General features: G+C 42.3%; 1 protein-coding gene across 1 annotated transcript in view; it reads left to right on the top strand.

The window, feature by feature from the left end:
- BARX2 (BARX homeobox 2) overlaps positions 1-14,493 on the top strand; it is a 75,978-nt gene that overhangs the window by 45,413 nt on the left and 16,072 nt on the right. The gene's annotated exons all lie outside the window — the stretch shown is intronic.

Below are 14,493 nucleotides of genomic sequence, written 5' to 3'. Positions count from 1 at the left end.
GGGATTTAAGGGATGTGAGGTTAACTTAGCATCTGTTGGGCCTCTCTTCTTTTGGAGAGATTGGGTTATTATTTTTTTCTTATGAACAAATCGATGTCAATGTTTCGGGCCATTGAGCTGTAATATAGTCAGAGATCTACACTTATTTCCACCTTTCTCCTAAACATCTACTAGCCCAATTTAGGAAAAATTTCCAAGCAGAAGTCTTTCAGACTGGCTGATAAAAATATCAGATTATTAGCTGTTAATCTCTAATATGTTCAAACTTCCTAAAAACTGAACCACATAATTATAGCCATTACAGAAAACAGTATGAAAGTTCCTAAAAAATGAAAGATAGATCATATGATGTGATAATTTCACTTCTGGATGTGTATCCAAAGAAAGTAAAATCACTATCTTAAAGAGACAACTGTACCCTCATGTTCAGTGCCGAGTTATTCACGACAGCCAAGACATGGAAACAACCTAAGTATTCGTTGACATATAAGTAAAGAAAATGTGAGATAAACATTCTCTATGCAGTGAAATATTAGTCTTGAAAAAGGAGGAAATCCTGCCATTGTGACAACATAGATGAACCTGGAGGACATCATGCTAAGTGAAATGTCAGACAAAGACAAATACAGCATGATCTCCTTTATAGGAGACGTCTAAAATAGTAGGACTGAGAATTCCCTGATGGTGTAGTGGTTAGTTTCCACTGCAGGGGTACAGTTTCCATCCCTGCTCTGGGAGCTAAGATCCCACCCACATGCTGCACTGTGTGGCCCCAAATTTTTTTTTTTTGAAAAACACTGTATAACTCATCGAAACAGAGAAAAAAGAGTGGTTGTAGGGAGCTAATGAGTGGGGGAAATGGGGAGATGTTGGTCCAAGGGTACAAACTTCAGTTATGAGATGAATACCTTCTGGAGACCTAATGTGCAGCAAGGTGACTAAGATAATCATAATGTATTATATACTTGACATTTGTTAACAGAGTAGCTCTTAAGGGTTCTTGCCACGCACCCGAAAGAAAACAGTATGAGGTGATGGATGTGTTAATTAGCTAGATTGTAGTGATCATTTCATAATGTGTACATATACAAAACTATAAAATCATGTCATATACTTTCAGTAGATACAGTTTTTATCTGTCAATCATAATTCAGTAAAGCTTGAAAAAAAGAAGTGAAATGGCAAAACCTTAGTAACTTCCAAGGTAATATTTACCATGTCTTCTTAGATTATTAAAACCATAGTGCTCTTAACACTAGATTGCAGAATAAAAGCGTTAACTGTTAAAATAAATAGACTACATGAATGAGGAAGAATAAGTATCTGAAGCCAAACAGTACTCAGCACTTTGGCAGGCTCTTGGCTAGAAAGGCAATATGTGACGTGAAAAAAGTGGCATTAACCAAACATTTGTCTCTTCAATGGACATGAGTCTGAGGAAACTCTGGGAGATAGTGAAGGACAGGGAAGCCTGGCGTGCTACAGTCCATGGAGTCACATAGTGTCAGACACAACTTAGCGACTAGACAACAATAACAAACTGGAGGTCTGGGCTCTGGTCCTAGTTCAGACATCGACTTTGTGTGACTTTATCCTGTCTAAGGCCGGGTTAGAAAAAACCACTCTCTGTGTTTTGTTATTCAGCATGTCATTCCCTATAAATCAAATAGCGTCGAAGTCTTAATTGTGCGTGGTGAGATTTATTCAAAGATAGTCTTCTGCCTTTATAGTTAAAATCTGGATCACCTATGAGGATATCAGATGAGTAAATAGTTCATCACTCCACTCCCTTGTGAACTGACAAGATTTAGTGGTTCTGGGGAAGTTTACAGGCATTAATACTCTGGCTCTTAGCTCGCTCATTAATTGCAGCTAATATTTATTTAGTTGATGCCATTTGCAAAGCTTGGGAAGTACATCGTGGGAAAGGAAGTATAAGACAAAGACTTTACAATCAAGTTGACAAATGTAAGAGACTCCGTGTGTCTGAGTGTGGTTATTGCTCATAAAGTCATTGTATCTTGGTACCGAAAAGGACCCTAGAAACCAACCGACTCCCCCAACTACTGATGAGGAAAACTCAGAGAAAGACAGATCTCATCACGGACTGAGGCTAAGGCAAGGGGAATGGCATTGTTGACAGTAGAGTTGGATCTTAGACAGGATGGGGCTCAGTGCAGGGAGCATCTTGCTGTAGCAAACAACTCTCTTTGGTTCCAGTTGACCAATTAGTCACCATGGTCCACATGATTCACATTCAGTGTGTTGCAGAATTTTATTACTGTTTTCCCTTATTACCTACAAAAGCAAGACTCAGGCATGAGTAAATATTGATATCTGTTGTGTAATTTTTCCACTACTGTTTGGGGGTACGCTGACTGCCATTTGATCTTAACTCCTTGAACAAAAGAGAAAAGGAGAGGATTTATTTCATTCTAACAAGAGCCTTCCACTAAATAACAGAGCTCTATCCCTCTCTTTTCAATTAGTAGATTCCTCCAAAGTTTGAGTGCATTTTGCAACACAGTTCTGTATCTGCATAAGCTTCAAGAGTACACTTTTATCAGAAAATAATGGGGCACCAGGAAGAGGAGATTTAACCATTGAAACCACGTGACTATCTGCAGGACATCAAGGATTCTTGATGGAAATGCCTGCATTATGCTGGTTATCACAGCAGAGAGAGATGTGCTGGTCATTGCCTGTACTGGAGGCTTACTGGGCGCTGGATTGAGAGGCCTCCAGTTTAATGATTTGCCTTCATGTTCCAGGGTTTCCCAGGTGACACAGTGGTAGAGTATTCACCTGCCAATGTAGGAGACGTGGGTTCGATCCCTGGGTTGGGAAGATCCCTTGGGGTAGGAAATGGCAACCCACTCCAATATTCTTGCCTGGAGAATCCCATGGATAGAGGAGCCTGGTGGGCTACACAGTCCAGGGGGTTGAAAAGAGTCAGATAGGACTGAGTACACACACAGAGAATGTATAAGGAGAGAAGGAAAACTAAATTGGACTTAGAAAATTACATTTTGGCATGAGACGCCCAGTGTTTGGCGGCTGCTTCTCCTCCTGGGTAATCAAGTGCTTGCCTGGGCCCCACGGGACCCCTGACAGAAAGCAATCTTCAGTGGCTTCTCCTTGACACTGCCCAGGGTCTTAGCACAACGCGTATTTTCCCAGTCTGCCGGGTGGAGATTCCTATACCATGAAGATAGATCTGAAGTATCAGAGAAGGGGAGAAATTTTAAGGTCAAAAGATTTCCTAGTGAGTAACCTTATTGAAAGTGGATCCTTCTTGAAATTCTCTGGCCATTTCCACTGACCCTGTATTCCTACTTGTGCTGCTTGCTTCTTACGCTACTGTGTCTGTCTGATTTATCGGTCCTATTTCCTTTCCCAGCTCCATTGATGAAGATGTACCCCAAGGCCCAGTCCTTCATCCCCTGCTAGTCTTAAATCTTTCTTCTTGGGAGATGAATTCTACTTTCAGCCCTTCGGTTATGTGCGGACCAAAGGTCAATGCCTTGTTGAGGAAAAAGCTCAGGGTCTTTGAGGAACTGACTGAAAGCTAGTGAGACCAAAGCACAGGAGTGAAAAGAATGTCCCACGATTCAGAAAGCAGGCAAGGTCCAGATCCTGCAGGGCCCTTATGGGCCTTGGTGAATAGTTTGGGTTTAGTTTTAAATTCAGTGGAAATCTGCAGAACAGTTTTAACCATGAAAGTAACATGTTTAAATTTGCATTTTACATCATTCTGGCAGTTGCTACCATAATGGCCCAGGTACAGCAGCTTGGGTTATAGCTTGGTAATAACAGAGGTGGAAAGAGTTGCTGTCATTCACTTGCTAAGTCATGTCTGACTCTTTGCGACCTCATGAACTGCAACCCGCCAGGCTTCCCTGTCCTTCACAATCTCCTGGAGTTTGCTCAGATTCATGTCCGTTGTGTTGGTGATGCTATCTAAACCGTTTCATTCTCTGCCACTCCGTTCTCCTTTTGCCTTCATTGTTTCCCGGTATCAGGGTCTTTTCCAGTGAGTCAGCTCTTCAACTCTTGTTCTATGTAAAATCCACAGACTCATCTTTGAGTCCTTCAGCAAAAATGAGTTTGTGACCATGCATGCCTGCCAGGAATCATATGTCAAAATCAGTGTATGATTTTACCACAAACTAAATAAGCCTCTGCACGCCATATCTCTTCTAATGAAACACTGTCACGTGACAGAGGTGGAAGCTCTCTGATCCCAGCAGTTCTGCTGCAGTATTGAATCTTCCAGCATCTTCTCTGTTTGCCCTCCTCTCTCTTCCCAATCTAGTGCTTCTCCAGGTCCTGTGGGTTCTTCCTAGACAGTGACTCTGGAATCTGTTCCTTCCTTCTCTCTCAGAACCCTAGCTCCTTCTTTTTTCATGACCAGCCACTGTACACTCTGGAGCGCAGAGCTCTGTCCTGAATTCCCATGAGTCTTCTGCCATCCAGCATTTGCCATAGGCTTCTTTGTCTACTTATTAACTTTTACTGTAATGCCTCATGTCTCCAGTGGGATAATTAGCTTCTGGAGGCAGAGCTGTTCGGTGGGCTTCACGGATGATGGTGACAGTGAACCAGAGGGCCCCTCCTGGTCAGTTTTGTGTAGCCTCTATCCCTGTGGCAATAGGGCCGTAACCAGAAATGACAGCGTATGAGAGACAAGACAAAGGGGGGATTAGGTTGGCACCGGAAGCAGGATAAACATTTGTTTTTTCGATTGTTTTCTGGGCCACATCACATGGCCTGTGGGATTCTAGTTCCTTTACCAAGGATTGAACTAATGCTCCCTGCAGTGGAAGCACAGAGTCTTAACCACTGGACTGCCTGTGAAGTCCCAGGATTATGATTTCTTTGGAAATAGAGGCATCTCTGAAATTTGGAAAGCTGGTGCTTTTTTGACTGTTGGGGAAAAAAAAATGACTGCCTTTTTTTGGTATAGTTCTTTGTTGTTTACCAAATTGTTTTATACTCATTATCCATTGCTATCTTTCAACAAGCTTGGGAGAAGTATTATTAGTGTCATTTTTAGGAAAGAAAGCCGAAGGTTGGAAGGATGGTTTGACCAAGACCACAGACCCCAAACGTGTAAGAACCATGTCTCCAGCCCCAGTCTTCTGATACCAGGCAAAATCAGTTCAAGTCAGGCGTGGCATTTTCACTGGGAAGATGCATTAAAAAAATTATTTTTATTTGAAGGATAATTGCTGTATAATATTGCTTTGGTTTTTGCCATACATCAACCTGAATTAGCCATAGGTATACCTATGTCCCACCCTCTTAATCCTCCCTCCTACCTCTCACCCTTTCCCACTCCTCTTGGTTGTTACAGAACCTCGGTTTGAGTTTCCTGAGTACATTTCCATTGGTTGTCTATTTTACATATAGCAGTGTATATGCTTCCATGCTACTGTCTCCATTCATCTCACCCTCTCCTTCCTTCCCCCGCCCCAACCTGTGTCCATAAATGGATGCACTTTTTAATTCTGTCCTGAAGAAGTTTGCAATCTAGTGAGCAATGGATGGGTAAACACATTAACTCTTGCTCCAAGGTTTGAATTAAGTGAGGGTGAATAAGGACACATACAAAAAGCTGGGGTGGGGGTGCCTGGAGGTGGGAGTGATGAATTCAATCTCTGTACTAAACAACAGCTGCTCTGGGAAGCTTTCCATCCGTGAGTGGTTACGAGGAATGGCTGAAAGCAGGTGTGGGTGTGTGGAGATAACAGAATGGCCAGGAGGAGAAAGACAATGTCATTTCGTATGTATGCTTTGGTGCTGGAGCAGTGACGGCTAGAGGGTGGTTGATGACCACGTCTGGGTGGGTCACTTTAGGCAGGATGGGAAGGTCCACACACCTACCTTCCAGCTTAATTGATTTCATGGAGCTCCCTGTGAAGCCCTGCGGTTTTGTGGGCGTTTGTCGTTTTGATGATGATGCAGGTTGAATGTGGTAAGACTGAGCTTGTCTCTTTGTGAAATCAAGAATCTGAAAAGATGGCGTGATGCAGTCCAGCCTGCTGGGGTTGCTCTCATGTCTCCTCTTTGTTTCCCAAATCTTCATTGCTCTAAATACCCAAAATGTCTTCTCCTCACTCCATCCCTTTGTCAATCTTTGTGAACCTTCTTTAGTTTTTAATTTAACTAGATGCTTATTCCAGAATCGACATTATGGCAGTTGCATGTGGATGGTGGAATAAATTTATTCCACATGTTTCTAATTCGTTTACACTTAACTCATCAAAATGCACACCTGCTTTTTTTTTTTTTTATGAGGTAGTTAATGGCTAAGATGTTTTGTTAGCCTTTGAGTTGGCCTCTTAAAACATTTTCTTTTTTCTTTAGTAATACAAAGCCATAAGCTGTAAAGGGCATGTATTCCATTAACTCTTACTGGGCTAAAAACAGTGTGTCAAGGAGTTAAATGGCCATTCAGCCTTATTATATCCCATTTCCTCCCTTCCTTGCCATTCTTTCTCTACAGCCAAAGAAATAGATAAGCACATATTTAAATAAAATTCACATGCCATTTGGTCCAGAAACTTACATTTAAAAATGTACCCACCAGGGATAGATTTTCATTGCAGCGTTACATGTAGTAGCAAAAACAACTATCCTAAATGTCCACAAAGGGAGGAATGACTGGATAAGCATCAGGTGCAATCACAGTGTAGACGGCTGTATTTAAAATGTTTACATAAGTGTATCTTTAGGTATTGGGATGAATTACATCAATTATCAACAGAGACAGAGAATGATTTTTAACATATGATACTATTTTAATAGATATAAACTCACTTTCACCTGCTGTAAACAATTTGAAAATCTTTCTTTATGTGTGTTTTTATTAAGAAAAATAATTTAAAAAATTATTTATTGGTGGCATGGGCTCTTCTCTAGTTGCAGTGAGCAGGGGCTACTCTTTAGTTGAGGTGCATGGGATTCTTATTGCAGTGGCTTCTCTTGTGGAGCTCAGGCTCTAGGTTGACCGGCTTCAGTAGTTGTGGTGCACGCGCTCAGTTGCCCCACGGCATGTGGGATCCTCTCAGACCAGGGATCTAACCGGTGTCCCCTGCGGTGTCAGGCAGACTCATAACCACTGGAACACCAAGGAAGTCCCTATATGGATAATCTTCAAGAATGGTAAGGGAGGAGGCTTCCCTGGTGGTCCAGTGGTTAAGACTTCACCTTCCAACACAGGGGATTCGGTTCGATCCCTGGTTAGGGAGCTAAGATTCCATATGCCTCAGGACCAAAAAGCTAAAGCATGAAACAGAAGCAAAATTGTAACAAACTAGACTTTAAATAATGGTCCACATTAAAAAGAATCTTAAAAAAAGATTATTCTTATAGACAAACAAGCACTGAGCTTTCATGTCTCGTTGCCACTTACCCTCAGCTCAGCCTTTTCAACATAAGACGAGGCACATTAATTTTTTTTTTTTTTGAGGCACATTAATTTTAACCACGCATCTCTGTTTGCTCTGCAATTTTTAGAAGTTGGTACAGTCCTGTGTGCTACCACCTTCATCCTTCTTCGCCTGCAACTAACCTTGGAAAGGGCTGTGAATTGTTTATCCAGGTGTGCAAAACCACAGTAGTTATTCCTTGATGGTTTTAGGGGGATGTCAGTGGCACTAGTGGTAAAGAACCCACTTGCCAATGCAAGAGACATAAAAGACCTGGGTTCAGTCCCTGGGTTGGGAAGATCCCCTGGAGGAGGGCCGGGCAACCTGCTCCAGTATCCTTGCTTGGAGAACTGCATGGACAGAGGAGCCTGGTGGGCTACAGTCCATGGGGTTGCAAAGAGTCAGACATGACTGAAGCAACTTAGCACGCATGCACTGGCTAGATTAACCCTCTCACTGATTTACTCTAGCTGCCTTGTTTTGCTGTTAGGGCATTTGAAGACCACCATGTGGCAAAGAGAAGCTGACATATTGTTGCTGAATCTTGCTTTTCATGTAAATGTGCAGAGGATAAGAAGATAACACATGCATAGCTCACAAGTAAGTCTGCTTTCTTGATAAGTCCAACTTCCACTGAGCTCATTCGTGGAGCATCAAACCACTGAAATGAAAAGAGGAAAGAAAGAAAGCTAATGGCAGTTAAATGCATTTCATCTTTACAGTAATCTACATGGGGAAACTATTATTAGTTCTGCTTTACAGAAGAGGAAATTGAAACTAAGAAAGTTTTGCTAACCTGCTCAAGGTCCCTCCAGGAATCAGTGAGGTCCCGTTCTTTCCATTGTCCTAGATTACCAGCCAATGTGTAGGTATGTGAGTCCATGGGAGCCATTTGGGGTGGGTGGTTTTATGATTTTTCCCAGGAAACTCAGCCAGAGCTTCCCAGTTGTTCCATCAAGTCTGTCTTTTAGGTTAACTGAATACATCTCTACCCATGCCTATGTGTATGCTGCCTCTGTTCCTCGGAAGCTTTCTGCGGGTATATAGGTCACATATTCCCAGGACATAAATCAGTCAAGCAGGCAGCTTGGAGATCCTTATCCACTCAGACCTTTGACCTTCGCTTGTGTCAACCAGAATGTGGGTGTAGAGAGCCAATGTGGGGACTTGGTGTCTTGGAGGAATGGAAGAAGAGCCCCTAGGAGGTGTATGGGTGCTGGCACGGTGCTCTGGGGTTCAAGTCCTGCTGTAGCTAGGGGTAGACTAGTCTTTGTGGGGAAGGAGGAATTATGTTGGGGAGCCGTGCCTGGAATTGGCCATTCTGGACTGTGCCCACACCTCGCCTAGTTGCATTCACATGCGTCACTTCCTCCCAATTTGTAGAATCCACTTGGGCTTCCCAGGTGGCTCAGCAGTAAAGAATTCAACTGCCAATGCAGGAGACGAGGGTTCGATCCCTGGGTGGAGAAGATTCCCTGGAGGAGGAAATGGCAACCCACTGCAGTATTCTTGCCTGGGCAATCCCACAGACAGAGGAGCCTCAGCTACAGTCTGTGGGGTCACAAAAGAGTTGGCCAGGACTGAGCAGCTAAACAACCACTTGTGGAATCCATGCGATGGAACATTCTGTTTAGCTTCCTGAATGTTCCACTTCTCCCCAGGCTGCCGGGGATGTCCCTGAGCATCAGCCTATCACAAATGTGCTCAGGTTTTCTAATCCCAAAGCAGATTCTCAAAACAGTCCAACACTTGGCAGGCAGCTATTTCTAGGTCGACAGTACACGCAGTTACGTGATACCCATCTTACAGCCGTATTGGTCAGGGAGCTGGGTTGAAGAAAACAGCTATTAGAAGATGCATTCACTGTGGTCATGTTTATACTCCTTTTGTCAACTAAAATGTGTTTGTTTAAACAAAGTCTTTGGTTTATGACAGTCATTACTCCCTCTCAGTAGCAGATAATGTGCTCAAATTTCGCAAGTGTATGTAAATGATCCAGGGTGGCTGGGCAGCTGTCTTCCGTCAACATTTTCACATAGCGATAATTCTCAGGAAAAGAGAAAGGCATACTTAATACATAGTGTTATACATCATCTGCCTTCTCAGCAACCCAGGTGGCCCCCCTCCATTGTATGTGCTCATTTATTATTTCCCCTCTATTTTTAAAACCTAAATTTGATTTTTTAGCCAAAATATAAATAGGGGACTGGATGATTTCACAGAACTCCTGTGAGAATGTGAAATGGGAGTGTGTAAATGCTTCGTGGAATGAAAGCTCTGGGTACTGTTTTGTTGGAAATCAGGTCATATATTAAAACAAGGAAAGACAGGGAGCAGCTGGCTGGAGTATATTTGGTCTCCCTTTTCTGCTCCCATTGGTTTGCCTCTCAGGAGACGCACCGCTTTGCTGCACACACAGAACCCACCCTGTGTCCCGGGGCAGCCACGCTGTTCTTTCCTTAGGGACACACATCAAATACTAGAAACACCACGTGGTGCCTCACTGCGGTTGTGTTTATTTACAATGACGGCTTTCTTGAACCCTCCAAACATTTATCAGCATCCCAGAGGCCTCGTGGGTATCTCCAACATCAGAAGGTGCTCTTTCCACTGAGTGAAACTGTTAGTTGCTCAGTCATATCTGTCTCTTTGCAACCTCATGGACTGTAGCTCCCCCATCTTCTTTGTCCATGGAATTCTCCAGGCAAGAATCCTGGAGTGGGTAGCTATTCCCTTCTCCAGGGGATCTTCCCAACCCAGGGATCGAACCTGCAGCTCCTGTGTCTCCTGCATTGGCAGGGGGGTTCTTTACTGTCTGAATCACCAGGGAAGCCTAGTGGGGGAGTACAATTTTGTCACTGAATCTGCATCAGAGTGTTGGGTAAAGATTCCTGAAATTATAAACTTTGGTGATTAGAATGTTGCCTTAAAAAAAAGAAAAAAAGAACGTTGCCTTAAATCCCTACCATTCTTCTGAAGTTTTTTATTTTGTTTGTGTTTTTTAATGTGAGGTTTTCATTGGGTTTAAGCTTTGTGGAACCAAATATTATAAATCCCCAAAAGCCATTTTTAAATACCCACAATTGCTTTCAGCCTACCAGAGACCAGGATTGCCAAAAGAATAATTTTTCCCTATAGTAATCTATAAGGTCAGTGGAAGTCTAATACATTTTTAGTAGGATTTGCTTTTTTAGAGACTAACAAGTTGATTCTAAAATTCAACTGAAAAAAATTAATTAATGACAATAGCCAAAAAAGTTTTGTAGAAAGAATAAAAAGGGGAAATTTGTTCTAGAATAAAACTCCCCAACACCCCACAATAACAAAAGTGGAATGGTCTTATAACAGGATCATATATTAGTTCAGTAGATAGAGTCCAGAAACAGATACATGTATATATAAAGTAATCCATCTATTTCTAAGGCCCCATATGACCCAGTGTATCTGTAGAATTCTACTCAATGACAACTGAAATCTGATTACATAAGCCTTGAATATGAAGATCTTTAGTTTTTTTTTTTAAAGGAATATATTCAAGGATTTAACCCAGTGCACCTCTAAAATGTTTTTCAGAAATCCTCTCAAAGTAGTCTTCCCTCTCCCCAAAGTGCAGACTCTTGGCAGCCCCCTCAAAATCTGCCCCTTTCTGTTCCACCTGGTTTCCTAACTCTGACCTCCCCAACCCCTTCTCCTGCACACCCACCGCCCTCATGTAGCAGCTCTACACCTATTTATAACCATACTAATAGAGGGCAGCCCTTGAGAAGGGTGGTTCTTGTCCTAGTTTGGCTGCTTTTCTACAAAGCAGGAAGTTCTCATACTTGTGGTGACTAAAATTCCCCAGTAGACTCTCAGAATTCTGATAAACAGAAATTCCCAACTTCATTTCTTTAGGAACTTAATGTCTCAAAGCTGACATTTTAAGTAATGGACTAGTCAGTAAAGGATTTGGGGAATTGTTGGCTATCTGCTTAGAAAAGATGAAGTGACATGTCTATATTTTACCAAATAAACACTTTGTAACTATGGGTTTCAGTAGATTAGAATATACATGATTAGATTTGGAACTTATGTATGTTTGTGAATATGTGCGTGCTAAGTCGTTTCAGTCATGACTAACTCTGTGCAGCTTTATCTATGGACTGTAGCCTGCCAGGCTTCAATGTCCATGGAATTCTCCAGGCAAGAATAATGGAGTGCCAGGCCTTCCTTCAGGGGATCTTCCTGACTCAGGCATGGAACCCGTGTCTCTTAAAGTCTCCTGCATTGGCAGGTGGGTCTTTACCACCAGCGCCACCTGGGAAGCCCATGTTTGTGTATATACAGGGGCAGTTATGGAAGTTTACCTCTAAGATTTGGGGTTGAAAACTGAGAGAGGAGACTTCTATTTTATATATTTCTGATTGTTTTAAAGTTCTTTTATAACAAATTGTGTTACATTGGTAATGAGAAACAAAGTAGTGGATTTTCCTGGTGGTCCAGTGGTTAAGAATCCTCTTGCCAATGCAGGGGACACGGGTTTGATCCCTGGTCCAGGAAGATTCCACATGCCTCGAAGCGACTAAGCCCATGTGCCACAGCTATTGAAGTCCATGCATCTAGAGCTTTTGCTTAGCAATAGGAGAAGCCACTGCAGTGAGAAGCCTGCCCGCTACCAGGAAAAGTAGCCCCTGCTCCCTGCAATGAGAGGAAGTCTTAGCAGTAACAAAGACTCAGTGCAGCCATAAATAAATAAAGGAAATAATTAAAAAAATAGTAGTATAAGAAGCTTTTAGATAGTTTCTTTTTGAAAAAGCATCATTTCATAATATATACAGATGCAAAACCACTGTACTAGATATCCTACTTTTATTATAAAATATCATTCCCAGATTTTTTTTTTCATTAAAAGAAAGAAGAAAACCTTAAGTGTTAGCCTTGTCTGGATAGTTATTGGAAGTAGTAGCCCTTGATGATTTATTGTTTAACAACTTTGTGGTTTCTACTGGGTCTTAGATCAGACATGTGGTCAAAGAACAGGAGAAGTTACCTGTTTTCATAGCTGTGACTGGGGTCCAAAACAGAAGCATGGAAATGAGTAAGAAGAGAAATGCCAGCCTAGAGGAGAGAGTATACACATAACACCCGGGAGCTTTTGTGATGTTCGTTTTTAACCCTAAATGAGTATGAGTGTTAATTATCTGGCTCTGATATTCGCCTTGCTCTTGTAGTGAGTTGTTGGGGCTGGGCTGAGTCCCAAAGGGCACCCCAGAACTTCCTCTGTTTTCATCATATATCAAGATTGGCTTGGGATGAAAGGTGCTTTCATGATATCAGTATGAAAGTGTAAAAGTGAAAATATTAGTCGCTCAGTCTTGTATCCTCTGTCCATGGGATTCTCCAGGCAAGAATACTGGAGTGGGTAACCATTCCCTTCTCCAGCAGATCTTCCCAACCCAGGGATCGAACCTGGGTCTCCTGCATTGCAGGCAGATATTTTACCATTTGAGCCATCGAGGAAGTCCCATGGAGGGATTTCCATGGAGGAAGAGTTTGAAGAATTCTTTGAAATTATCTCCTTTTACTCACTTGTACAGCTGATAAAACTGAGGCCCAGAGGGATAAAATGATTGCCATAGGTAATGATAGTGACATTTTAAACGCAATTCTATGGAATAGTGGAAAGGAAGAACTTTTTCACTTGAGTCTTGAAAGTATCAGCAAACAAAAAAAGGTGCAGCCCTCAAGCCACTCAGCCCTCAGCCACTTCTCCCGCCCCTTGGCGAGCCTGAGGGAACTCGAGAGGGGGACCAACAGGCTGCAGGCTGCCCACTCCCCTTGACCACTGCAGCTGCTCCCAGAGGTGCACCCTGAGGGACTCAGGAGAAGAAGGAGCCAGATACTGGTCCCAGATAGCTAAGGTGCATATCAAAGGAATGACTTTAGTGAGACCAGATTTGATTTTTTCCTTGTGTGGAAAAGTGCTAAATCCATTACCTTGAGATGTCTGTGTTTTCTCTCTCCCTCTCTTTTTAAAAACTTTTATTGGAGTATAGTTGCTTTACAATGTTGTGTTAGTTTTGGCTGTATAGCAAAAAGAAACACCCATACGTATACATATATCCCCTCTTTTTTGGATTTCCTTCCCCTTTAGGGCGTCATAAAGGACTGAGTGGAGTTCCCTGTAGCATACAGTCGGTTCTTATTAGTTATGTATTTTATACATAGAAGTGTATGTATATCAATCCCAATATCCCAGTACATCCCACCAACCCTTCCCCTTTGTCGTCCATACATTTATTCTCTATGTCTGTGTCTCTATTCATACTCTGGAAATTTAAGTTCATCTGTACCATTCTTCAAGATTCCACATACAAGTGATCTTATAGGATATTTGTTTCTCTCTTTCTGACTTACTTCACACTGTATGACAGTCTCTAGGTCTGTCCATGGTTTTCTTTAGTTAATAGGAATCCTTTGATGTTGTGACCACCTAGACTTTGTTGCAAAAATTCCTGTATATCCTGGCTCCTCCCTTACCTCTTCAGAGCAGTCCCTTGGAGCTATCTGCAAGGATGCTCCTGGGCTTCACGTCTTAAGAAAATCCCTAAAATATAAAACACAACTCTCAACTTTTAGGTTGTGCAATTCATTTCAGTCAACAAAAGAGAGAACATATTTTTGGACAGAAAAGGTCTCCTCTCTTAAAATTCAGAAGAGGCACAGAACTCTAGTGGGAACTACCACACCCCCTACCCCCACCCACCCCGGGCCAGACATTGCTAATCAACCCCAGCTCGCTTCTATCAGCTGGACTCTGACCCAGCCTGAGATTCCTAGGCATCCACTGTAACAGATCTGAATTTTCATGTGAATTAAAATATTTTGGGCCCCTCTTCTAAATGATGCATCTGTGTGATTCATGGTGTGTTAACTGCCCTGTAGTTCAAGCCAGGGGAACCTAGTTTGACTCCTAAATGTGCTTGTTTCTAGCTCTGTGACACCATCTAAGTCCTTTAGTCTTTCTGGCTGGAACGGTTTTCTTGTCTCTGAAATGAGGGAGTTGAAGTAACTTTTAAGC

Source organism: Dama dama, chromosome 2 (genome assembly GCF_033118175.1).
Source record: "Dama dama isolate Ldn47 chromosome 2, ASM3311817v1, whole genome shotgun sequence".
NCBI classification, from domain to species: Eukaryota; Metazoa; Chordata; class Mammalia; order Artiodactyla; family Cervidae; genus Dama; species Dama dama.
Note: the sequence above shows the minus strand (reverse complement) of the source record. Positions and strands in the feature narration are given on the sequence as shown.